Consider the following 24,911-nt stretch of genomic DNA (forward strand, 5'->3'; position numbering starts at 1 on the left):
AATAAGGGAAAGGCCAGCACAAGAGTTCAATACAACAGAGTTATCTGTCCCGGCAACTCCCCATAAAGCCAGGCACCCCCAGATCTCCACCAGTGCCACGTCCCACCTCAGAAACGATCTGTATTTCCTGTTTCTGTTATTCATTCTATTTATTTATAGTCCCTAATCTCCATTTCTATTTATCCTAACCCCAAGATCTTTTCCAAAGTCAAGTAGGATCCAGGAAGGGGTGAGTGGGGAGCCAGAGTAATTCTCGACCAGTGAGACCCTAGTCACCCCTCCTTCACCCCTCTGCCACCCTGCCGAGGGTCTCTGGGCAGGTAGCCAGCAGGCCAGGCTTTCTAAAGCCCTGATTTCCAGCCCCAGCTCTACACCGCCAGCCTGGTCAGCAGCATCCCATTCACATTTGGGAATCTTCCAGACGGAGCGTGGTACTCCTCTTTCATACACGTACCCAGGGTGAGTCACTCCCAAGCCCTGAAGATCAGGCTAAGCACACAGTAGGTGCAAGGTTAAAATCTTACTGCTTGACTGATGGCCGCTGCACAATTCAGTGCCCTGGGTGGAGGACCAGGAATCTCAGGGCGTGGGGTCGTAAATCTGGCTTTGACTCAGCATCTCCGGAGGTGTCACCATGGAGCCCGCGGGGATAAGGGGGTGAGGGGGCCTTGGGTGCCGCCATCTTAAAGCCACGTCCCCCCAGCAGCTCGGTTCAGAGGCCACATTCGAGCTCATCACTTGTCCTTCCTGTGCTCCCCCCACCCCCCACCACCTGCTCCTCCTCCTCCATTCCCTCTCTCATCGAGAGGGCCCAACACCCAGCCCATCCCCACAGTCCAGTACGAAATCACCCCAGCCTCTTCCTTTTCTTTTATCGTTGACTTTCCAACCTGTCTTGCAGCTCAAACTCAGACAACAAACAGCAAAGCTGTCCCCTGTCCCTCACTTCCCAATGACCTTGGTCTAGAGCACTAGCCCCTAAGAGTTGCAGGACACAGCTGTCTCCTCAGGGATCTTCCTGTGTCCCTCCTCACCCTGTCTATACGGTAGCCAGACTGAGTCTTCTAAGATGCAAAACTGACCACATCACATCACTGCTTTAAAAACTTCATCTCTCACCTGCCTGCAGGATCAAGTTCCGAACTCCTTCACCTGGCATTTGAGGCCTTTCATGATATGGCCCTGTCAATCTTTTCTGCTTACTTTCTGCAGTGCCTGCTCAGGCCTGCCGAGCTTTTTACCACCTACTATTACATTTTTGTGTGTTCAGATCTCTTTGCACGCACTCATAACATCTTGGCTGTCTCTTGTTCCTCGAAGAACTCCTATTCATCCTTCAGGACCCAATCTGAATGACGCCTTCCCTGTAAAATCTTCTCTAGCACCCTGAAGTCCAGTTGGCTTCTTCCTCCCCTGGACAGACCCTTTCCTATTATCCACATGACAGGACAGTTACTTAAGCAACCATCCTCCTGGCACATCTAGGGGCATTGCTGGGTAAAGGCCTCATTCCTGTCCTCCTTGAACACCCTGGTGCCCCGCAGGGAGCCTGGCATGTACACGGCCTTCAGTCAACATCTGGCAAAGAATGAGGGAAGGAGCTAAGGTCCTCTGGGGAAGTCCTATGACCGCCCTGCTTTGGCCGTGAGTCAAGGGCAGCCTTCCTGCCCCAGAATTCCAGGCCACTTCAAGTCTGAGCAGGGTCAGGTACTGCTGCCACCTCACGGAGTCACCAGGAGCGGGCTCTCGAGCGGTCTCCTCTTTCAGTCTCTGCAGCAATGGCTTTATCAGCTTTGCTTTTCTACAAGTCCCAGAACCCGTGCTTCCTTCCCAGCCTCCAAAGGTCCATGGCACTCACAGCCCCTCACTTACCCCTCTGAGAATGTCCTGGGCCAGCCCTGCCAGAGGTGTGGGCCTCTCTCCAGTGCCCCAGGCTCCAGGCCGGAGGGGTCTGCAGGGTGCAGACCTGTCCAGAGCTCTGGCCGCCAGCAGCAGAGGCAGGCGGCCGCTGCTACAGAGCTTGCAGCCACCCCCACCCAGGACTGTGGCTCTGGCATCCACAAGGAGCCCTCCAGCATCGATCAGTCCGGTTACTCCAACCCTCCTCAGCGCGCCTGGCTGAAGCCGGGGGCTTTGCAAGTGTGCATAAAAAGAAAGAGAAAATTAAAGGCAACCATCTAAGAAAAGGCCATTGGTGGGGGCCTGGAACACCATTTGCCAATACAGAAATGCCACTGGCTGGGGTGCAGGAAGGCCCCCGATCATCCGTGCAAGGGGAGGAGTGGCAGGGGGACTCCAGATAAATGAAGGTTAACCTACTAAGGGCCAGCTCCCTGCCTACCAGTTTCTGGGTTGGCTTTAATGGGAATTAACTAATCCACACTGTAAACATAAGTTGCAGCAGAACCCACTTGTAATGTAAGCATCTTTTGATGACTCAGAGCTGATGAAGTGAACACACGGGGTCACTGCAGTGCCTCTGCTCTCGTCCCGGGTGAGTGGGCTGTTTGGTCAGACACTGAATGACCGCCTAGTGCTGGTCACCCCTCAACCAACTGAGCTCCCTCCCTTTGTGTCCAGAGCTGCTCCTGATGTCATCGCCCACTCCCAGTGGACGCATCACAGGTCTAGAAAAACCTGTGACTGGTCTACCCTCCTGGACCACACACGGTTCCTCTGCCTCTCCCGTGCCCAGTTCATTCTTCTTGTGTCTCTCCCACCTATCTATTGATGCATCCATCTATCTATCATCTATCATTATCATTTTTTTTTGCCCACTATTCCAGACTCTGGCCTTGAAGACCTGATGATCACATTTCTGGCAACCAAGGGCATGAGCCTTCCTTCTGGCCGATCCCTGACCAATCAGTTCTGACGTCTAGACTCCAGAAGCCCTCTCATTCTCTCTGGTTATTTTCAGAGTGGCCCAATTTGGGGGCTTTTCCAGGACTTTGGGGATCTTCCAGGATTAGAGCCAAGGGAGTCCCAAAACAGGGTCAAACATGAACTGCCTTTGAGGAGAGTGGGCCCCTGGGATGCTACAAAGATAGTAGAGAGGAGTGAGAAAGGAACAGCCAAGCCAACTGAGGGACCAGCCTCGGAGACTCAGTTGAGGGTGTGCACGTGGGGAGCAGCAGGCAGACTCTGGACCCAGGCTCCGGGTCCCATGGGCCCAGCTTCCCATCCTGCTCACCTGCTTGTTCACTGGATCATCCAGGCAAGCCCTTCAGCCTTTATGTGCCTCAGTTTGCCTGCCTGTGAAGTGGCACAAGCCTGCAGTGAGACAGCTCACACAAAGCTCCCAGCTCGGCACTGCTTTAGAGACGCGCCCGCTCCCTCCTAACTGCCCCACCTCAGATCTCCCCAGAGGCGTGTGGAGACACTGAGAATCAAGGAAGGAAGCTCCAGAAAAAGCTCCAGAAATATGACCTGCAGCCCAAGAACCAGCCAAGCAAGTTTGAGAGTCAGGGTTTCTGGAAGGCAGCACAGAGCCCCCGGGAGAGTTGAAAGGGCACTGGCTTTTCAAGAACTGGCTCTGTGGCTCCCCGTGGAGGGAGGGCAAAAAGCAGGATGGGCCAGCGACCCCTCAGACTCATTCATCATCTGCTTCTAGATCCCAGACATTTTCAAACCCAGGCCCCTGGCCCACAGTTTTTCGTCCTTTCCAAGTCATGGGGGTGGTGGGACGTCATGCCCTCCGCCCCACATCACTCGGTGCTTGTCTCCTTCTAGATGCTTCTTTCCATACAACCTGAGACCAAACCACCAGCGTGCTCGCTGCACAAGGAGAATCAAAGAGTGGAGTCACAGACTTCCAGGTAAAGCGACCGGCTTGACAGGGTCCAGACTGAGAATGTTCTAAGACTCACTAGCTCTCCAAGTGTCTGATGGAGTCAGGATTCCTAGTTCCCTTCTTCTTGAAAGCCAAGGTGAGCCTCCATCCTCCCGAATCCGCACAGCACCCTGGGCCTCACCCCTCTCCCCATCTCCGCTTTCCCTCCCTCCCTTCCCTTACATAGGAATATTTAGGTAGGAGATAGTAACAGCTGCCAGAGGGAAGCTTGGCCCAATCTCTCCTGGCTTTAGCCCACTCCTCTGTGAAATGGGAGGTGCGGGGAGGGCCCTGCTGTCTGGGATGCGCCACGTGTCTGTCAAGCCCAGCAGAGCCACATACACGGCTGAAGGTACGGACGGAAGAGCCCCTGACGACCACAGAAGTTATCAGGGTATATCCTGCCCAGCTGGGCTCCTTGGGCTATCTCTCTCAACAGGTGGCATGAGCCCACTCAACCAGGATGCTCCCATTTCACGGGTGGGGAGCCAGGACCTGGGGCTGCCAGGTGTGCCTCTGCAGATCTGAGGTGCTTCAGATCAAGCCGTTGCCAAATCCCACCTCAGATGGCAGTCTCCCGACTGCACCATCTGGCTGTTAGGACAGGGTTCCCATCCACTCCTGAATGAGGATCATCGCTCCTGGTTTCTGCCGGGCATTTCTGCAAAGTGCCTTTCCCCTACATGTTAAGTGGTGACTGTGCACCCTGACAGGGGTGGGCAGAGCCCACTGTCCCCATGCCATAGATGAGGGATGAGAAGGCTGTGAGCAGAGACATGCCTCCACCGTGGGAGAGTGTGTGGGGTGGGCTGGGGGGCCAGGTAGAAGCCTCTAAGCCCACTGCTCCTCTGTCTCCTGGGCTGGCTCCTCGCTCCCCAAACACTGTGCTCCCCAAGCACAACCCTTGGCTCTTTTTTCCTCCCTAACGACTCTTACTTCCTGAATTAATCTATCCAGTCCTACTGCTTGAAGTATGATCTATATACTGATCTCTTCCCCGAGCTCCAGACTCATAGATCCAACTGCCTCCTCCCCACCTCCACTTGGATGTCCAATGAGCATCTTAGAGTCGATGTGCTCAAAGCACTACCCTTCATTTCCCTCACCAAACCTACTATTTCCAGCCCCCACCCCTGGCCTCCCTCTTTCTGCTGGTTTCAGTAAATGGCACCAGCATCCAGCCTGCTGTTTAATAAAAAATTAAACTGCCTTTGTCCCTGGTTCCTGGGAAGGAGCCTCTCAATTCTTGGGATTTCCCAAGAGACAGAGGTGTCTCTGTTGTTCATGAGCCCCTGGGGTCACACCTGAGCTTATGCTAATGAGCTGAGTCAGGATGGGGGCTGGTCACCGGAAGGACCAATCAGGGAAGTGGAGGGGTGGGGCTTGAGCCAGCCTCACCTCCAGGGAGGAGAGGGATAGAGGTGCAGTTCAATCATGACCGCTCTATGTATCTCTTCATTCGGCTGGTCTTGACCTGTAGCCTTTATAATAAGACTGTAATTGTAAGTATAGCATTTTCCCAAGTTCTGTGAGTCATTCTAGTGAGTCACCAAGCCAGAGGGGTTGCAGGAGCCCCCAGATTTGTAGCCAGCCCAGTAAAAGTATGGTAGCCTGGAGACCCTACTGGTGGCTGGCGTCTGAGGTGGGGATGCTGTCATTGGAAACAGTGTTCTCCGTCTCGTGGGGTCCGTGCTAACTCTGGGCAGTTAGTGCCAGGTTTGGATATCAGCACTCCAGCAGCGTCAGAATGACAGTGCTCCCCCTACCCAGAGTCACCCATGATTCCTCTCCTTCCCTCTTCCCCCACATCCAAAGACAGAGTGAGTCCCATGAGCTCAACCTTCACATCTGTTCAGTACACAGCCACTTCTCCCCACCACCACTGCCCTGACTGGGTCCAGCCACCAGAGCCTCTCACCTGAAATTATGGCCACCACTGAAGCCTTCTCCCTGTCTCCCCACTTTCCCCTCGCCTCTGGCTGCCTACTCTCCACACAGCAACTGGGGGCTGCAAGATCGCCACACAAGCCGGTCTGAAATCTCGCGTGCCTGCCCCCAGAGTCTTTGCCATATGGCCCTCACCTCCCTCCCAGACGTCACAGCCACCTCGTGTTCCCCTGCTCTGTCCCTTTGGCCACACTGGCTTCTCCATGTCCCCAGATAAGCTTTGGCCTGCCTCAGGACTTATGCTTTTCCCTTTGACTTGGAATGTTCTCATTCCTTACATTCAATCGGAAGGGCCACCTGCTCCAAGAAGCCTTCCCTGATTACCCTCTATAAAAGTGCCTCCCTCACCTCCTCTCCCTGGCTTGAGTCTTGCTTGTAGCCTGAACAGCCTGAGAGGTGGCATCTTGTTTTGTTGTTCACTGTCCTGCTCCCTTATTGGAACCGCAGCCCTTGAGGGCAGGGGCCACATCTGCTCTGTCTGCTGCTGTCCTCCCAGCACTCGACTCAACAAATGACTGTCAAATGAATGAAGAAACAGGTGCCACCAAGAAAGCTGGCCAGACGCTGGGAAGGGTATTGTACCAATGACGTGGTGCCTCATTGAGTCTTTTGCTTTGCCACTGGTTGTTCTAAAGATGTATTCACAGGGATGTGGAAAGAAGCACAAGACGGCCGAACAGTTCAAACAGTTTGAGTGAAAGGAAAAGAAATGTTTTCTTAGTGAGTAACCAACAGATGCTCTGAAAGCAAAACGTGCCAGGTCATTTACTCCAGAAGTTACTGAGAGGTTAAAGGCAAAAGACACAACTGGGAAACATTCACAGAATGTGGACTTTCCCGACTCGGGTTTTGGTCACTTTGGGTGAGGGATGTCCTCCCGCTGAGCCTCAGTTTTGTTATCTGTATAATGAGGAGGCTGCTGATAACCCCTCCTGGCCTGTGTCCCAGGGTCGCTCTGAGGGTCCCTGAGAGGCAGATAGAAGCAGACTTGTCAGCTGCTACTCAGTCCACTCCTGTGCTAACATCCACCAGGACAGGAGGACCAGGACATTTAGGTGAGAAACAAGGTCAGGGACTTCCCTGGTGGCTCAGTGGTGAAGAATCCACCTGCCAATGCGGGGAACATGGGCTGCATCCCCTTTCCAGGAGGATCCTACATGCCACGGAGCAACTAAGCCCATGCACCACAATGACTGAGCCTGTGTTCCAGAGCCCAGGAGCCTCAACTATTGAAGTATGATCTGTATACTGAAGTATGATCTATATATGCTCCCTAGAGCCCGTGCTCCATAACAAGAGGAGCCACCCCAATGAGAAGGCTTCACGCTGCAACCAGAGAGTAGTCCCCGCTCGCCCCAACTAGAGAAAAGCTCACAGCAACGAAGATCCCGCACAGTGAAAAATAAATAAATATATATTTTTAAGAAAGAAATAAAGTCAGTACCAAGTGGATCTCTAGGAATAATGGCCAATTTTTTCTCTGTCAGGAAAGATGCTGAAGGAAGAGACTTTGCTAAATTAGAGGAAAATGCTAAACCAAGTTGTCACGTTTTGTGGGGCCAAATTTTCTCATTCAATCATCCCCTCAGCAACTCTGAAATCCTGGGCACAGCCCTGGAGCCCAGCCTGAGCCCTGACATGGGACCCCAGGCAGGCGGTCTCCCCCGTCCCCGGATGCTGAGGTCCCTGTTGGCCGACCTGCCGGGGCTACTGTGAGTCAGGGCCCCCCTGAGTGGGCAGCAGTTGGACTGTCGGAGCTCACTGTGGGGTGAGAGTTTGGCAAAGGCACCTCCAAATATCTCTGCAAGTGCCGTCCTGTCTGCCTTTGCCTAAATCGCAAAAGTGTGCTCACTTGTGACTCTCCTCCTGTCTACCCACATCGTGACTGTCATTCTCTTCTGTTTACTTCCCCATGGCCACCATCAAGTCCAGGCTACCAGGATGACTGCATCAGCCTCCCAACTGTTCCACCGTGCCCCCAGCTCCCAGCCACTTATTCACTCCACAGCAGCAGCCAGATCATTCCTATTTGAAATAAATACTCAAGACATGGAAGCAACCTAAGTGTCCACTGACAGAGGAATGGATAAAGAAGATGTGGTACATAATATACAATGGGCTATTACTCAGCCATCAAAAAGAATGAAATGATGCCACCTGCAGCAAGATGGATGAACCTAGAAATTGTTATACTGACTGAAATAAGTCAAATAGAGAAGAAGAAAGATCCTAGGACATCCCTTATATGCAGAGCCGAAAAAAGAAATGATACAAATGAACTTATTTACAAAACAGAAGCAGACTCACAGACTTCGAGAACCAACTTATGGCTACCAGCAGGGAGGATGGAGGAAGGGATAGTTGGGGAGTTTGGGATGGATGTGTACACACGGCTATATTTAAAATGGATAACCAACAAGGATCTGCTGTATAGCACAGGGAATTCTGCTCAGTGTTTTGTGGAAGCCTGGATGGGAAGGGAGTTATGGGGGAGAATGGATACATGCAGACATATGGCTGAGTCCCTTTGCTGTCCACTTGAAACTATTGCAACATTGTTAATTGGCTACATACCAATATAAAATAAAAAGTTTTTTTAAAAGTCTGCCATCTTCCTTCCAATAAATTAAAAAAAAAAAAAAAAAAGCAGAGCATGTCCACCTTTGGCAGATCTTTAATCCTTCCCCACTACCGCCTTTTACTTCTCCATCTAAACTTACCTGCCCATTTCTCAGCTCCCCAAACCCTGTCATCTGCTGAGGCTAATCTGATCAGAGAGCTTCTACAATGAACATACATGCCCAAGGCTTACTAGACCACTCCAGATAGCAGAGTAAAACCAATGCAGTAATTCACACTTAGTATGTGAAACTCCAAAAACACAGAAAATCCAAATCGCCCATTCTCTTGTAACTAACCTACAGATGACACTTGGACAGAAGCTTTCAAAGCTCCCTCATCCTTACCCGGGGGTGACGCAGATGGTGGCCATGTGGGCACTGTGGCAGGTTGGCGGGGAAGGGTGTTGGTGGACACGGCTGTCTGCTATCAAATGCCCTGGTATGCGTAGGTGCTCAGTTGTTCAGTTGTGCCCGACTCTGTGCGACCTCTTGGACTGTAGCCCGCCAGGCTTCTCTGTCCATGGGATTCTCTAAGGCAAGAATACTGGAGTGGGTTGCCATTTCCTACTCTGGGGGGATCTTCCTGATCCAGGGATCAAACCTGCATCTCCTGCATTGGCAGGCGGATTGTTTACCACTGAGCCATCTGGGAAGCCCCAAATGCCCTGGCGTGACTGCTGATTCCACCGAGCCCTGCACACACCCACCCCGTAAAAGGACGATTTCTCTGATTGCTCCGAGGTTGCGAGTGAAGTGGCAGCCCATAGCCGTTGACAGAACTCCCAGGCAGTCCCCCAGGCAAAGGGGCTGTGTCTCTTAACGTTTGTAAACGAATGGACAGTCATGAAGCTCCAAGAAGGTCCTCTGTGGGCTTCCAGACCCTTGTTCCATTCCAGGCCCCATGGAGGCTGAGCCAAGGCCCTCCCCACAGGGCTCTCCCTTCTCAAGTCCCCAAGTCAATAATACCTCCTCAGTGTGGCTGACCTCAGTCACATAATAACTGGAAAATAATCTGATGGTGTTAAAAGATACTGAAGTGTGAATGACTGAAATGAGAGCTGTGTAACCCGCCCAGGAACATGGGTCTTTATCTTAAAAGGACATGGGCTAGCCCAAGTGCCCCTCTGTTTTAGAATTTCACGGCGAGGTAAAGCAGCAACACGCAGGCCCTGCAGGACATAAGGGAAAAGTCAGCCGCAGGAAATGTGTCCAAACCGCAGCTTCCTGTCTGCTTCTTGCTTCCTTTTCCTCCCCCGCTACCTGCAGGTCCACAGGGGTCGAGGAGTGAAGTGTTGGTGTCGGGAGGGGCCAGGGAGGCCGGGGGTGGCTGACTGTACAGACAGGTGGTTTGCAACCCAGGGGTTTCCTAAGCGGGGCCACTGTCGGCGCTGAAGTGTAAATGGGATGCAGAGTGCCCCAGGTGAACCAGGGGTCTCAGTCTCACACTCACCTGTCTCCTGGGCCGTCCTCAGTCCACACTCCAGGTGCAGGAAGCCTACAAACAAAGACCAGAAAAGCCTGTCAGAGGGGCCTGTGTTTCCTGGGCTCCAGACCGGTGGCCAGGGACCTGAATCTGACTGTTTGAAATTTAGTATTTGCTTAAAATTTCATATTTGAACTGATCCCAGTATTTAGAAACCGAGGATGGTAGATGTTAACGGTGAGTGCTCAGTCGCATCCGACTCTGCCACCCCAAGTCCAGTAGCCCAGGAAGTGCCTCTGTCCATGGGATTTCCCAGGCACAAATAGTGGATCGGGTTGCCATTTCCTTCTCAAGGGGATCTTCCCGACCCAGGGATCGAACCCGCCTCCTCTGCATCTCTAGCAGATTGATTCTTGCAGGCAGATTCTTTACCCCTGAGCCACCGGGGAAGCCCAGGAGCTGAGGGACTGCACTATCTTTCCGACTGCTCCTGGGAGAGCTGCACTCTGGGCCACGTGTGGATAGGACAGAGATGGGCTGGGCCCGAGCAGGGCTGTCCCCTTGGCCCTGCCGGGCTTCCTACCCGATCTTTCCCTTCTCTGCTCCAGACACACAGACAGAGAATACCGGGGCAGGCGGTGGGGGCAGGGGGGAGATCCCAGGTCCATCCATTGGAGTAATCAAGGGTGAGAAGACTGGATCAGATTCCAGGTGAAGTCGGGGTCCAGGGTCCTGCCGCCCCCTCCCCAGAATCCCTCTCTAGCGCCTCTGTTCTGCGGCTCTGGGGAGCTGCAGGAGGCAGGGTCTTGAGAGCTTCATAAAGGGCCTCTGGACAAAGCTGCGAGAAGTAGTGGTGCAGTTCCCTGGGGGGAGCAAAAGGCTCATCACTGCCACCCCGCATCTGGAAACAGGTGGGGGGAAGAAATAGTTTCCAGACCCAGGCACAGAATGGGCTGCAAGGAAAACCCCTGGTGGGAGCTCTCACCTGTGGGCAAGGCACACAGCCAGCCCAAGGGGACCCCCAGGGGAACAGCTGGAAGACTAAATACTTCAACAGCTCCCTGCTCCTCAATCTAGGGCTTGCCAGGGCTCCCCACTGGCAGAGCCAACAGGAAGCTGGGGGGGAGGTGCTGAACGGATGCAGCCCTCTGGGTCCACTCCCAGCACAGGGCGGGGAGAAGGGCGGCCAGCGGGTCTCCAGGGGTGAATGGCAGCTGTCCAGCCCAGTGGCCCTGCCTCCTGCTCCCCTGCCCTGTTCACAAAGTGGATCCATACCTAAGCCAAGGCTGACCAGGTCCTTCAAGGTGTCAGAAGCTCGGTTCCATCCCAACAGCCATTAGCTGTCCCCAGTTTGTGCCAGAGCCTCTCTATTTTGCTCACCTGGCCTTGCCTGAATTTTCTGCCCCTCCTCTAGCTGCCTCCCTATCCCCTAGCACCTGGACCTCCGTCCACCAACAAGTTCAGGGCCCTGAGCTCCCATAGCCACCCCAACCTGTTCTCTTTCACTGGACACTGTCAAATTCCCCTCCCTACAGAGCCAGGCTGTGCTCTTCCCGGAAAGACAGCCCAGCCCAGGGTTCCCAGAGATCGGGGCACAGAGCTGCAGGGGATCCACCGGCACGAGGCTGACACAAAGCTCCAACCCCCAAACCTCTTCTGGGAAAAACTCGAGCCTCGCAAGGGGCAGCCACCTGCAGGGTTTCATGGAAGCCAGAGCAGCCAGAAGGGACCTGGGAGATCACCTGCTCTATTCAGAGGGAGAAACCGAGGCCAGGAGAGGCGGGAGGCTTGCCCTGGTCACATGGCCAGAAGGTGGCAGAGCCCGTGTCGTGTTGTCCTGCCAGCCTGTCCCTGCCTCCCAGTCTGGGACACATGAGGGCCCTGCCGAGTCAGGAGACGGGTGTCAGGCTCAGTTTCCTCAATAACGATTTCACTAATGAACAGCAACATTAAGGGGTCCTGGTTCATCCTCTCCTCATCCCAAATCTGTGAGGCGGGTCCTGCAGTGGTGCTACAGAAGAGGGAGATGAGCTCCAGAGGAGTTATCTGCCGTGCCTTAGACCAGCACGGCAGGTGAGGTCTGTCGCCGGGGCAACAACACTGATGACAATAATATTAAAAAAGAGAGTTGCCAACTAGGATGTTTTTCCAAGTTGGCCCCTTATGGAGGGCTTCACACACATCATCCCAGGAAGTGTTTTGTTGGTGTTGGGAGTTTAACTTTTTCTAACTTTGGTTAGAATGTGGAGGGTATATACATTTCCAGCTTTACTGAGATATAATTGTTGTATAACATTATGTAAGTTTAAGATGCACATGGCATTAGATACACATACATTGCAAAGCGATGATCGCTGTAGCAATAGCTAATACCTACTGTGTGCATCATGTCACACAATTACCATTTCTTTCTTCTGCTTGCTTAGCAATGTTCTAGCATACATATACCCCATAGTTTTAACTAGACAGGACTTGTTTTTGTTTAGCTGCTAAGTCATGTCCAACTCTTTGCAACTCCCATCGATTGTAGCCCACCAGGCTCCTCTGTCCATTGGATTTCCCAGGCTAGAATATTGGAGTTGGTTACCAATTCCTCTCCAGGGGATCTTTCCGACCCAGGGATTGAACCCACATCTCCTGCACTGCAGGTGGATTCTTTACCATTGAGCCACCTGGGAAGCCCCTAGCTATGGGTTGTTTACCTGGTTCCTGACTATTTAGTTCCACATACTCATTTTCTGAGCCTCTGCGGGCCTCTCCCTGACATTCAGCCCACGTGAGGCAGAAAGCAGAATCAGTGACCGGTCATGACGAGTGCCCTTCGGTGATGTTCTAGGGGCCTCCCCAGGCTGGGCTGGACCCACCTGCTCCCCACTCGAGGCCTCATGCACACGGTGGCCAGAGCCCAGGCCGGACTCATGGGCGGGCAGCCAGGACTGCCTCACGAGCAGTGCCCTGTCTTCTCCAACAGGGACTACAAGGATGAAAGACTGATGAGCAATCTGTCCTCGCTGGTGAACCTTTAATTACGGAAGAAAGGAGACCCCAGCCCCCGGCCCAGGCAGGCCTGCAGGGAGAGTGGCACTTGGGTATCACCAATGTTAACATTCTGTCCACACGGACACAGCTATAAACCCTGCATCCATGTTTTCTTGTCCATAAATAAAGGTGAAAGGGTAGGATGAGGGGTGACTGGTGGGAAAACCGCCAGACTCCCAGCCTAGGAAGTTCTGCAGAGACATGAGGATGAGTGAGACTAGGTGCACAGGCCTGGGGCAGGTCCGGGCACAGCGGCAGAGGGTGTGCAAGCCTGAAGGCCAACAACTGTCAGTCTATGACTCCTGCACTCTTACGTTTCAGGTGACCGCACCTCACATCCCAGATCCTCTTACAGTGAACCCGTAGAGACAGGGCTGAGCTTGGAGCATGGTGCTTGGGTGGGTGGGGGTGGTCCCAACCTCCAACCTCAGGTCACTGGCCCCGGAGAGCAGGGTGAATGTGGGAGTGTTGTTTAGTTGCTCAGTCGTGTCTGACTCCTTTGCAACCCCCATGGGCTACAGCCCACCAGGCTCCTCTGTCCATGGGATTTCCCAGGCAAGAATATTACAGTGGGTTGCCATTTCCTCCTCCAGGGGATCTTCCCAGAACAGGGATCAAACCCGTGTCTCCTGCACTGCAGGCGGATTCTTTACCACTTGGGAAGCCTGCCTGTGGGATTACTCACAACCCAATTTCATCCAATTTTACAAGCCAGGCCATAAAGAGAAGTGAAGGCCTGGGTTCAAATCTCTACTTCATCGCTTACTTGTCCGTGTTCTCGAGCAAGTCACTTCTACCTCCCATGACTCAGTTCTCTCTTCCATAATATGGGAACAGAAATAGCCCCTGGAGAGAGCCGTGATGGAGATAAAATGAGACGATCCAGGGGGAAATACGGAGGGCTGGCACACGTGTGCCTGGCACATGGTGAGTTCTTCATGAGCATTAACAATAACGAAGAAGAATGAACCAGTAGCTCTGCTCTCAAACTGCTTATGAACTAGTGGGGATCTCACACTGGCTAAGCACAAAACTCACAAGAAAGATGAAGGGTAGAACAACACTACAAAACATCCGGAATGAGAACTCAGGGTGGGGGCATCATTTTGATTTAGAGGCAGCAACCAGGGTGGGGGAGAGCTTCCTGGAAGAAGGGACCTGGAAAACACACTTCCAAGTGCGTCCATGTTTTTGTGAGCTCAGGGAGATTAGTATCTCCTCAGGCGAGAGGCCATCCCCATCCTGAAGTCCCTTTTCAGCAGATTGGGCATCGATGAGGTTCTAGTGTATACCTGGTTCTCAGTGATACCACTGTATCGTCAATAAAGTCACAAAGCGTTGGCATGCAGAGGCCTCAGACTTTCTAATACACATCCTGCCTCCTCCAGGAATCTCCCCAGGATTGCTTCAGCCCACGTAGATTTCACACTTTTCACAGGGCACCAGCAGCCAAAGCCCAAACCACATGCCCTAAACAGCTCGCAGACAGGGGAGAAGCCCTGGATTCTGGTCCCAGCTTGGCCCCCTACTCCCTGTGAGACGTTGCCCAAGAGCCAGGTCTTTCCAGTGGTCATGTACCAATGTGAGAGCTGAACTGCAAAGAAGGAAAGCGCCGAGGGACGGACGCTTTCTAACTGTGGTGCTAGAGAAGACTCTTGGGAGTCCCTTGGACTGCAAGGAGATCCAACCAGTCCATCCTAAAGGAAATCCTGAATATTCTTTGGAAGGACTGATGCTGAAGCTCCAATACTTTGGCCACCTGATGCAAAGAACTGACTCATCAGAAAAGACCCTGATGCTGGGAAAGATAAGGCAAGAGGAGAAGGGGGTGACAGAGGATGAGATGATTGAATGGCATCACTGACTCAATGGACATGAGTTTGAGCAAGCTCCAGAAGATAGTGGAGGATAGAGGAGTCTGGTGTTCTATAGTCCATGGGGTTGCAGAGTTGGATACAACTTAGCGAGTGAACAACAGCCACTCTCTGGGCTGTCTGTGAAACTGGGCCTCAGTTTCCTTATCTGTGACCAAGGGGTTGGACTAGAGTATGATCCCCCTGAATAAACTCTAGGGAAGCACTGGCCTTTTGCGACGCTCCCTAGAACAGAGGACTGCGGTTCACACCTCTGCCCCTCCCACCCTTGTATATTTCACAAAGCGATGAACAAGTGAGGCTATGATAAGTACTGTAACCCAGAAACTGACTGACTTGGCTTTGCTTGACGCAGCATTTACCAAACTAACCTGACTTTCAGACTTTTTTGAGGGAGCAGTGTCTATTTGCTGTTGTTTAGTCTCTGTGTTGTATCTGACTCTTCTGCGACCTCACAAACTGTAACCCGCCAGGCTCCTGTCCATGGGATTTCCCAGGAAAGAGTACTGGAGTGGGTTGCCATTTCCCTCTCCAGGGGATCTTCCAGATCCTGGGATTGAACCGAGGTCTCCTACATTGGTAGGTGGATTCTTTACCGCTGAGCCACCAGGGAAGCCCTTTCCTGATATAATGTTGGGTTATGTACCCGCGCAAACTGTACCCGTGGAGTTGATCCTATTTGAGCTGGAAGGAGGATGGGAATAGATGAAGTATAAATAGGACACTTTTCCCAGGGAGGAGAAGAAAAAGCAGAGTGATCATATCACCCCCAAATCTGGACATTTTAGGGGCCCACAGCAGGCTACCCCCAAGTATGTCACAAGGGCATATTGATTATTTTGAATGTCTATTAACACCCACAAAACTAGCATTTCTCAGAACCCACTTTGGGAATGCTGGCCTCAAAGAGCTCTCAGGTACCCTCCTGCTCTGTCAATAAGGGGATTCAATAAGAGTCTGAGGTGTGAAATTTCACCCTCTGGGTAATTGCTCCAAAATGTCTTGGCTGCATTTCTGGCCAAGACGGGAGGGCGCCCTCCTCCAGCTCCCATGGCAGGTCCCGTGTCTGGGTCTCTGCCACAGCCAGTCTTGCCCTGCAACCATGGGTGTGTCTCTTCCAGCAGAGGACCACAAGCTCTTGAGAGAGTGACCACGTCTGGACACCAATGTGCTCTGGGGCTTGACAAGCTCAGTGCCTGAAACACACAGTGTGTGTTCAATAAATACGTTTGAGTACAGGGGTGATGTTTAAAATATTTTACAAGGGGTGTGTACCAAGAGGGACATGAGCTATAAATAACCTACAGGTGCTTGTCAGTCAAACACCAGCCTGCTGGAATGAACGAACGACTGAATGAATGATAAGGCCTGCATGAGAGAACATAATTATTAACTAGAGAGAAAAAAGCACTTTCTAAGACAAAGCCCAGACTTTTTTTTTTTTTTTTTAACATTTTTTCCCCTTCTGTGTTTTTCTGGCTTGGCTGTTCAGATCTGGGTGGTGGGGGCTGGGTGTTATGAAGATGACCCCTCCTCCAGAGCCCCAGGCAGGAGCCAAGTCCAGAGGAAAAAGTGGGCTTTCCTGTGTCTTCAACAGAGCTGGCAGCAGGTTCAGCATTTCAAATATCCTTCTGAAATCTGAATCCAAAACAGAGCATTTTTTCAAGTAAATAATACCCTTGAATTCCGTGGCTGCGGGAGGCACCATGGCCCTCCAGATTTCAGAGGTGAGGCAGCATAGGGAGCCGTTGGAGCACAGTGCACCCCAAACTTGGGTCTCCTGGCTCCCCCAGGCTGCCTGTCTTCCAGGGGTGAGAAGAGTGGGCACACTTCAGGCCTTAGAGTAGCTAAGAGACATTTTTCTCTGATCAGATCTGCTAATGCCACAGGGAGATTCAGGAAGGCTTCACCCTGGGGGTGGTCATGGGCTTTGGGAGCCCTGGGTCAAGGGAGGGCGGGGTTGGAGAAGATGGGGTGGAGGAGTCTGGTGGCCGCAGGTAAGATTAGAACGGGCCAGGGTCCTCTCTGTGACAGGCAGCACCTGACACCGCTGAGCTCGCGGATGGCACGGCTTCAGATTTCCATATTGGTTTCTCTCCTGCATCAGGATTTGAAGCAGATACCCGCTGGCTTGAGTTACAAAATCCGGCTCACGGCTTCCTGACCCTTGGCTTCTGGGAGGCTTGCAGAGGAGGTGTGAGTGGCTGGGGGGGGGCCAGGCCCGGGGCACATTCAGAGGGCACAGGAGAGAGAGGTCAGGGAAATACCTCTGTGAGGAGTGATGCTCACACCCACGGACCCTCCAGGGGTGACCCCTCTTCACCACCATCCTGTGCTACCCAGGCACACTGCAGGGAAACTAGTCTGTATATGGTCTCCGCGTAGTCCTGTCTCACCCCTAACACCTGCCCAACCTCCCTCTAAGCTCTTTCCTAACCAGACCTGCAGGCCTCCACCAGTGGGAAGAAATGTCCACCCCGAATCTAACCAGCAGTTTGCCTTCTTCTTCTTTTTTTTAAGTATCTTTATGGTTACTTTCTATTTATAACAGCTGTTACCACTTTTTCCCATTTATGGTAGGCAATAAAGTTTCATTTGCCAGCATCAGGGTCTGTTCCAATGAGTCCCTGATGCTGGGAAAAATTGAGGGCATGGGGAGAAGGGGGCAACAGAGGATGAGATAGTTAGGTAGCATCGCTGACTCAACGGACATGAGTTTGAGCAAACTCCAGGAGATAGTAAAGGACAGGGAAGCCTGGCATGCTACAGTCCACGGGGTTGCAAAGAACTGGACATGACTTAGCAACTAAACAACAACAAGGTTTCATTTTGGATTTTTAACAAAGGGAGTTCGTTTGAATAAAAAGACAAACTAATTTTCAGGACAGGTGATCTCGTGTACAGGTGAGGAAGGGGCATGTGAATGACTGGAGTCTGGGCAACTTTCATCTAGTCCAACCTGCCCACATAACAGATGGAAACACTAAGTCCAGAGGGCAGGGGCCTTCCCCAGGCACACACAGCCAGTTAATAGCAAGGGCTGGGATGAAGAACTCAGGGTCTTTTTGTTGGGCCATCTCTTCTTTGTGCAGCCAGGCTGTGAAGATCTCCCTGAGTGTGGTCCTCGCCAGGGAGGGGAAATGTGCCCTCATAGACCTGTTGCCTCCAGGGTACTAGGGCCCTGAAGAGGCTGGACCTGAGCTGTATTCATCTCTCTACCCCACAGCCAGGCACAGAACTGGTGTTCAGTGAGAATGTGGTCAGAGGGATGGATGGGTGGATGGTGGATGATGGGTAGATGCGTGGATGGGTAAAAAGTTCAGTGGGTGGCTGGATGGAATGGTTGAAGAGACAGAAAAGTGGATAGATGGGAGAGAAGGGGATGGATGGAGACATTAATGATTAATTCCGTGGCTGATGACTTACACTCTCCCTCCCCACTTCACCCATCCAACGGTATCCACTGTTAGAGAAATAGCAGAAATTTCTGTAAGACAAAGAAATTTATGGTGCAGTTTCAGATACCGTGACAGACTGGTAGAGACAACGATCCTTTCCCTGTCCCCATTTCACCAGTAAGACTTCAAGGCAAAAGTGAGTAACACTGCCCAGGGAGCCCAGAATCTCAAGTTCTCATTTTGTTTTAGTCTATGACCTTGGATGGATTTGGGCTTCTCTGGTGGCTCAGCTGGTAAAGAATTTGCCTGTAATGTGAGAGGCCTGGGTTTGATCCCTGGGTTGGGAAGATCTCCTGGAGAAGGGAAAGGCTACCCACTCCAGTATCAGAATCCTGGAGAAGTCCATGGACTCTATTGTCCATGGGGTCGCAGAGAGTCGGACAAGACTGAGCGACTTTCACTTTCACTTTGGATGAATTCACTCCCTTTGCTGGCCCTCTCTTTTTCCTGTGTAAAATGGGTGAGGGGTTATGAGTCAAGTGAGTCCTGCTATCTCAGCATCCTGTGACCCACCTCCCTCCCCCGCCCCGAGACCTATCAGAGGCCAAAGCCTTCCTGAGCATGACCAACACTGCGATTAGGAACAGCATCCTTCAGTCAGACTTGGTTTTTCTTGGACATGAGCTATGCTCAGTCGCTCCGTTGTGTTGACTCTTTGTGACCCCATGGACTGCAGCACACCAGGCTCCTCTGTCCTCCACTCTCTCTCTGAGTTTGCTCAAATTCATGTCCATTGAGCCAGTGATGCCATCCAGCCATCTCATCCTCTGCCACTCCCTTCTCCTCTTGCCCTCAATCTTTCCCAGCATCCAGAGTCTTTTCCAACAAGTCAGTTCTTCGCATCAGGTGGCCAAAGTATTGGAGCTTCAGCATCAGTCCTTCCAGAAAACCTTCAGGGCTGATTTCATTTAGGACTGACCAGTATGATCTCCTTGCTCTCCAAGGGACTCTGGCTAATACGTAGGAAGTAGTGACTGTGAAGCCTGCTGGTATATCCCATCACCTTTCAATGTGACTTCTTAAGGCCCTGAAGCTCAGTCTCAGCCCCGTGGATAAAGGCAGGACCTCCCCAGAGTCTTCAGTGCAGGAGGACTACCCCGGGAAGGATGGCCGTGCAATCAAGTCATGCCATTTACAATGCCTATGTGCAGACTTTACAGTCTACAACCACCTTTCATAGCCTTTATCACATTTCATCCTCACAACTGCTGTCAAGCTGGGAGAACTCCAAGCCCAATCTCTTTCTTGACTCCCTTCTGAAGAATAAAAACTATCATAATGACAATAACTAGACAGACAGTTGATTCTTGTCATTAGTGGTGGTTATGTTCTATAAAATCTCTACAAATGCTGAATGAGTGAACAGTGAACCACTACTCCAGGGGGAAATACAGGATCGGGTTCCTGCAAGCTTCAGTTGACAAACTTTTCATCAACTGATCCACACACACAACCTTGATTTATGTGTATTTCTATATATGCATCTTATTAGTACCTCCTGTTGATTAATCAACATTGGACTCATAGCCCACAGCACTATAACTCACATCTGAACAAAGCCTGTCTGACATATGTATTTTCTCCATAAGACTGAGCACAGCCTTCCTGGCTTAAACACACACTGCGCTTGGGGGTCATTTAAACCAGCAAAATCACCAAGAGAAAGTGCAAAAGCGTGGAAAGCGTGGCCACAAGTAGACCACAAGGAAGCACACTGGTTGACATGTGACAGCTGAAACACAAAAGCAGAGTGGTACCCGCTGAGCTTCAGCTGGAAACTCGCACACTGGGGGACTCAAATTTTGACCACGCCTCACGTTTCTGCCAACGACTGCAAAAGCACCGCTGAGTACTGATTTCGGAGGTTACAAATCAAGTGTAGTCAGTAGATGAACTTCAAAAGTAACGTGGAGTCTGTGACGTGTGATATCCCGTGGCCCAGGCCCTTCAGGTGCTGGGGGCATGCAGCCTGCTCCCCCGGGGCTGACCCTTCATTTGTGGAGCACGTGCGGCCTGCCAGGCATTGCACAGTCTCACCACCTAGCGATGGTTATTCTGAGAAGAGATGGTTAGTTTTGGCTGCAGGTGCAGAGGCCCACGGTGGGGACACGGCCCAGCATGGATGAAAACCATGGACGCTTCCTTCTGGGGCCCACCTGCGCCCCTAAGCTTCATCTACATGCCCTCATTCTAGAAACTGTTTCTACATCAGGTTTCTTAAAACCCTGTTCATTTCCACCTTCCTGCCAAGTAAGCAGTTCAGCTCACAAACTATATTAATCCCTGGCATAAATTCATTCAAACAAAATATTGCCAAGCAACACAAAGGCAGAAATCCTCTTATGACCTACATGGGTATCGATGCTGTGCATTGAGGAAGGGCTGAGCCTCTTAGCACTGATTGTCAACACACCCGAATCCCAGAGCAAAGAGTCCAAGCAGGGCTAGAGGACAGGCCTGAGGGACACACCACACCCCCAGGACAGAATGCCACTTGCCGTGGCAGGAGGTGGGCACTGCTCTTTGTCTACTGGTTTCATAGGATCTGGGCTTCCCAACAAAAAGTGTGAAAATAGGATTTCCCAGGTAGCGCAGTGGTATAGAATCTTGGGTCGGGAAGATCTCATGGAGATGGAAAAGGCGATCCACTCCAGTATTCTTGCCTAGCAAATCCCATGGACAGAGGAGCCTGGCGGGTTGCAGTCCATGTGCCTGCAAAGAGTCGGACACGACTGAAAGACTGAGCATGCAGTCATGCACTTCACAGGATCCTCATAGACAAAGGAGGGCAGTACTTAAGGGCTGGATACTTTTAGTGAAAACCAGCTTCATGATCCTGACTAATTAACTTCCTCGAATACAAATACTGCACTTAAGACTTTATAAAGCACATTCACATAGATGGCTGACTCCACTTCCCTCCAACTGAGAGGCAGGTGGTGATACTAGCCCAGTCTAGAGATGAGGAAAGCGAGGCTCAGGGGAGGGGAGTCACTTGCTTGATGTCACACATCTGGGCAGGAGGCAGAGCAGGGATTTGATCCTCTGTCTTTTGTCTCCTACATGCGTACTCAGTCATTAAGACATGTCTGACTCTTTGCGGCCCCATGGACTGTAACCCGCCAAGCTCCTCTGTCCAGGGGATTTCCCAGGCAAGACTACAGGAGTGGATTGCATGGAATCTTCCCAACCCAAGGATCAAACCCACGTCCTCTGCATTGGCAGGCAGGTTCTCTAACAATGAGCCACCTGGAGAAGGAATTTAGCCTCCGAAGGCAAGTCTTTCATCTGCTTCCACAGGTAGAGGAAGAACAGTTTCTTCCCCTGAGTTGGTCAATTGCAAGTTGGAGACTGTGTCTCAGCAGTAACACAGCAGGAAAGGGGCAGCTGACAGTGGTGCACACAGACCCTACCCCGCACGGATCAGTTCTGCAGCCCAGCCCGCCACCCGTCAGCTGCACATCCTGGAGCAGCTTACTTGCTCTGGTGTCTCAGTTGTCTCCCCTGGAAATCTTTAAAGTAATACCTGCCTCAGAGACTGGTTCCAACCATTAAATGAGTCAATATTTGTAAAGTGCTTAGCCGAGAGTTTACCACTTAGTAAATGCTATATAAATATTTGTTAAAATTCAACAAAATTAACCTAGGTATAAGTGAGAAGGGGAAAGTATTTGCCAGATCTGTTGTTGCCCCAGATTTTCTGTTTCTAATTCAGGCGAACTCCATGTTTATTTGTTGTGATTAACATTACTATCAATAGCCCAGTGAGAAGTCCATCTTTCCTACCTGTAGCAATTAGGTAGGCATGTGCGTGCTCGATTGCTCAGTCCCGTCCGACTCTTTGCAACCCTATGGACTGTAGCCCACAAGGTTCCTCTGTCCATGGGATTTCCCAGGCAAGAATACTGGAGAGGGTTGCCATTTCCTTCTCCAGGGGATCTGCCTGACCCAGGGTTCAAACCCATGCCTCCTGCATCTCCCACATTCCAGGCGGATTCTTTCCAACCAAGCCACCAAGGAAGCCCTAGGTAGGCACGGAGTTACTCTATAACTCTGTGTGTAAATACTATTTACCCGTTTTACAGAGGAGGACTCCTGAGCTCACTGAGGTGACGGGACTTGTTCGAGGACACATAACTGGTAAGTGGCAAAGCCAGGATTCAAATACAGCACACAGACCTCTGACTCGCATCTCATCGGTGATGCCCAAGCTCCTGCTAATGGAGACAGGCTACTGGAGGCCCGGGCTTGGGGAGAGAAGGTCGCTGCCAGGGGGCTGCTGTGGACACGGTGTGACAGACCACGCAGAGTGGCCTCTACTCCTGCCCCCCAGAGGAGAATTTTGGACTTCATGTACCCCATGAAAAACAGGCTCTGTCTCCTTAAAGAAGAGTACAGGCCCCCTCTATTCTGGCAAGAAGGAGTCAAAGTGGCTCCATGTGAAATACAACTTCAGGATTAAAACTGCAGAACACTCTTTGGAAGGTACTAGAAGATTTAACATGGCTTGCTGTCTATTTCCCAATTTGCTTCTTACAGAAGTTTCAGGAAGGCCATATTTCTCACCCTAAGTGGTTTGTGCCCAAAGCTAAAACATCGTACCACATCCAGTAGAGAGAAGGGACCCTGAACTTAATGTGAAGCAGGCCCATGAGGTCTCCCACTTGGATCAGGAGACTTGGGTTCAAGACCTGAGGGCTCAGCCACTATCTTGCCGTGTAACCTCAGGAAAGTCCTTTCCTTCTCCATGCCACATGAGCAGGGTTGTTGTCCAGTATCTCAGTTGCGTCCCACTCTGCGACCTCATGCACTGCTGCACACCAGGGTTCCCTGTCCTTCGCTATCTCCCAGTTTGCTCAAACTCACGTCCATCGTGTCAGTGATGCCATCCAACCACCACTGAGCAGTGGGGCAGTGGCCAAAGGCTGCAACCAGTCCGAAGACGACTTTTTGTCGTTGGCGCAGAGACAGTTTTAAAAATTAGCAAACTTAGGGTTTCCCTGGTGGTCCAGTGGTTGAGAATCCGTCTCGCAATGCAGGGGATATGGGTTCAATCCGTAATCCGGGAAGATCTCACCTGCCGCAGGGCAACTCAGCCCACGCACTACAACTACCGAGCTGAGCTTCAGAGCCCGTGCTCTGAAACAAGAGAAGTCACTGCCCTGAGAAGCCTGCAGACCGCAACTAGAGAGTAGGCCCCGCTCGCCACAACTAGGGAACACCCACAGGCAGCAGTGAAAACCCAGCGCAGCCAAAAGATAGATAAATAAATAAATAAATATTTTAATTAGGAAACTTACATATAAGAGTGCAGATTTCTGGATTTTCTTAAAATCGGGAATACCTGGCTCCTGGATCTCAGCCTCCCACAAGGAGACCTAAGTTCCCTTACAGACACCGCAGTCCCCAGCGCTCCTCACTGTTTCGCCCCTCCCCTCCCTCACCTTCACACAGCCTGGCACTGGTCTTGCCCTGGGGACATTTGAGTTTGCCATCCATGGGGTCAGCATCCTCTGTGCACCCTGTAAGCACTAACATTTCCTGGCTTCAGTGGCGTTCCCCCACCTTAGCTGTCATTATTCTGAGGCCCCATGGGAAGAGGGACCCCACCTCCTCACCCTGGTTACCCCAAGGCCCAGGACACGGCAGGTGCATCCCAACGTTTCTGATGACTTCTGAGACAGAGGCGACTGTGGAAAGAGTCCTGCATGAGCCGGGGGGCCTGGCCTCGAGCTCTGCCCTGCCACAGAGGGACATCTGACTCAGAAGAATCCCTGTCTGTCTCCTGGGCTTCTCTTTTCACCTCTTAAGAGGGCGGGCCAGCTCCGCCAGGCCCCTTGTAGGTGGCTCAGGTGAGAAGGTCTTCCAAAGGTCTGGCCTCTGAGGTCCTGGCTTGGTGCCCCCAGGGTCACTAGGCACTTTCGCTGTGACAGTCCAGTGGACCTGCTGCCGCTGCTCCCCCGACCGGCTCTCCTGTGCCCCCCTCCCCATGTTGGCTGGCCCGAGGGGCTCAGCACTGCCCCAGAGCCTGGCCTTGCTGGGGGCTGTGGGCTCCTGGGGAAATACGGGCACTCCAATGCAGGGAACAATGTCTTTGTATGACTACTGACTGGGTTCCCAGAGACTCGGGCTAAGTCAGGGCTCCTTTGAAATGAAAATGATAAAAGACAAGGATGTGCCGAGGCAGGGTAGGACCCGCGGCCCCAGGCCATATGGCACCTGGTTTCCTCCTGACTCAGGAGACCTTCCACTATCAGGTATGTATTACTTTAGTACTCTCAGTTATATATTCTGTTGTTTAGTTGCTAAGTTGTATCTGATTCTTTGTGACCTCGTGGACTGTAGCCTGCCAGGCTCCTCTGTCCATGGGATTTCCCAGGCAAGAATACTGGAGTGGGTTGCCATACCCTAGGGCATCTTCCTGACCCAGGAATCAGACCCTCTGCTTCTGCATCTCCTGCATTGGCAAGCGGGTTCTTTACCACTGAGCTATCAGGGAAGCCCCATATATTCTGTTACCTGCAATCAAAATGCTCCTTCTTGATGCTCAAGGCAAATGAGGCCATGTGCCTGAATTATGGCCAACTCCCTGTTGCCTGGTGGTGGTGGCTACGTGTGAGACCCTGGTTTCCATGGTTTTAGTGTCTGCCACAGCACCATATCCCAAGGTGACCTCGTTGGGCTCTCACCCAACTTAGCCTGGGAGACATTACCAGC

General features: G+C 51.9%; 1 protein-coding gene across 11 annotated transcripts in view; it reads right to left on the reverse strand.

The window, feature by feature from the left end:
- Nucleotides 1-24,911, reverse strand: part of ATP2B2 (ATPase plasma membrane Ca2+ transporting 2) — a 381,296-nt gene that overhangs the window by 289,873 nt on the left and 66,512 nt on the right. For 9 of the 11 annotated variants that reach the window (XM_024982981.2, XM_059879841.1, XM_024982980.2 and 6 more), the window contains exon 2: nucleotides 9,851-9,895. The gene's annotated coding sequence lies outside the window, so the exon portion shown is untranslated. Of the gene's footprint in view, nucleotides 1-8,745; nucleotides 8,931-9,850; nucleotides 9,898-24,911 lie in introns of those variants that run through there. The other 2 variants (XM_059879834.1, NM_001191245.3) reach the window with 2 other exon arrangements.

Source organism: Bos taurus, chromosome 22 (assembly GCF_002263795.3).
Source record: "Bos taurus isolate L1 Dominette 01449 registration number 42190680 breed Hereford chromosome 22, ARS-UCD2.0, whole genome shotgun sequence".
In the NCBI taxonomy this organism is placed as follows: Eukaryota; Metazoa; Chordata; class Mammalia; order Artiodactyla; family Bovidae; genus Bos; species Bos taurus.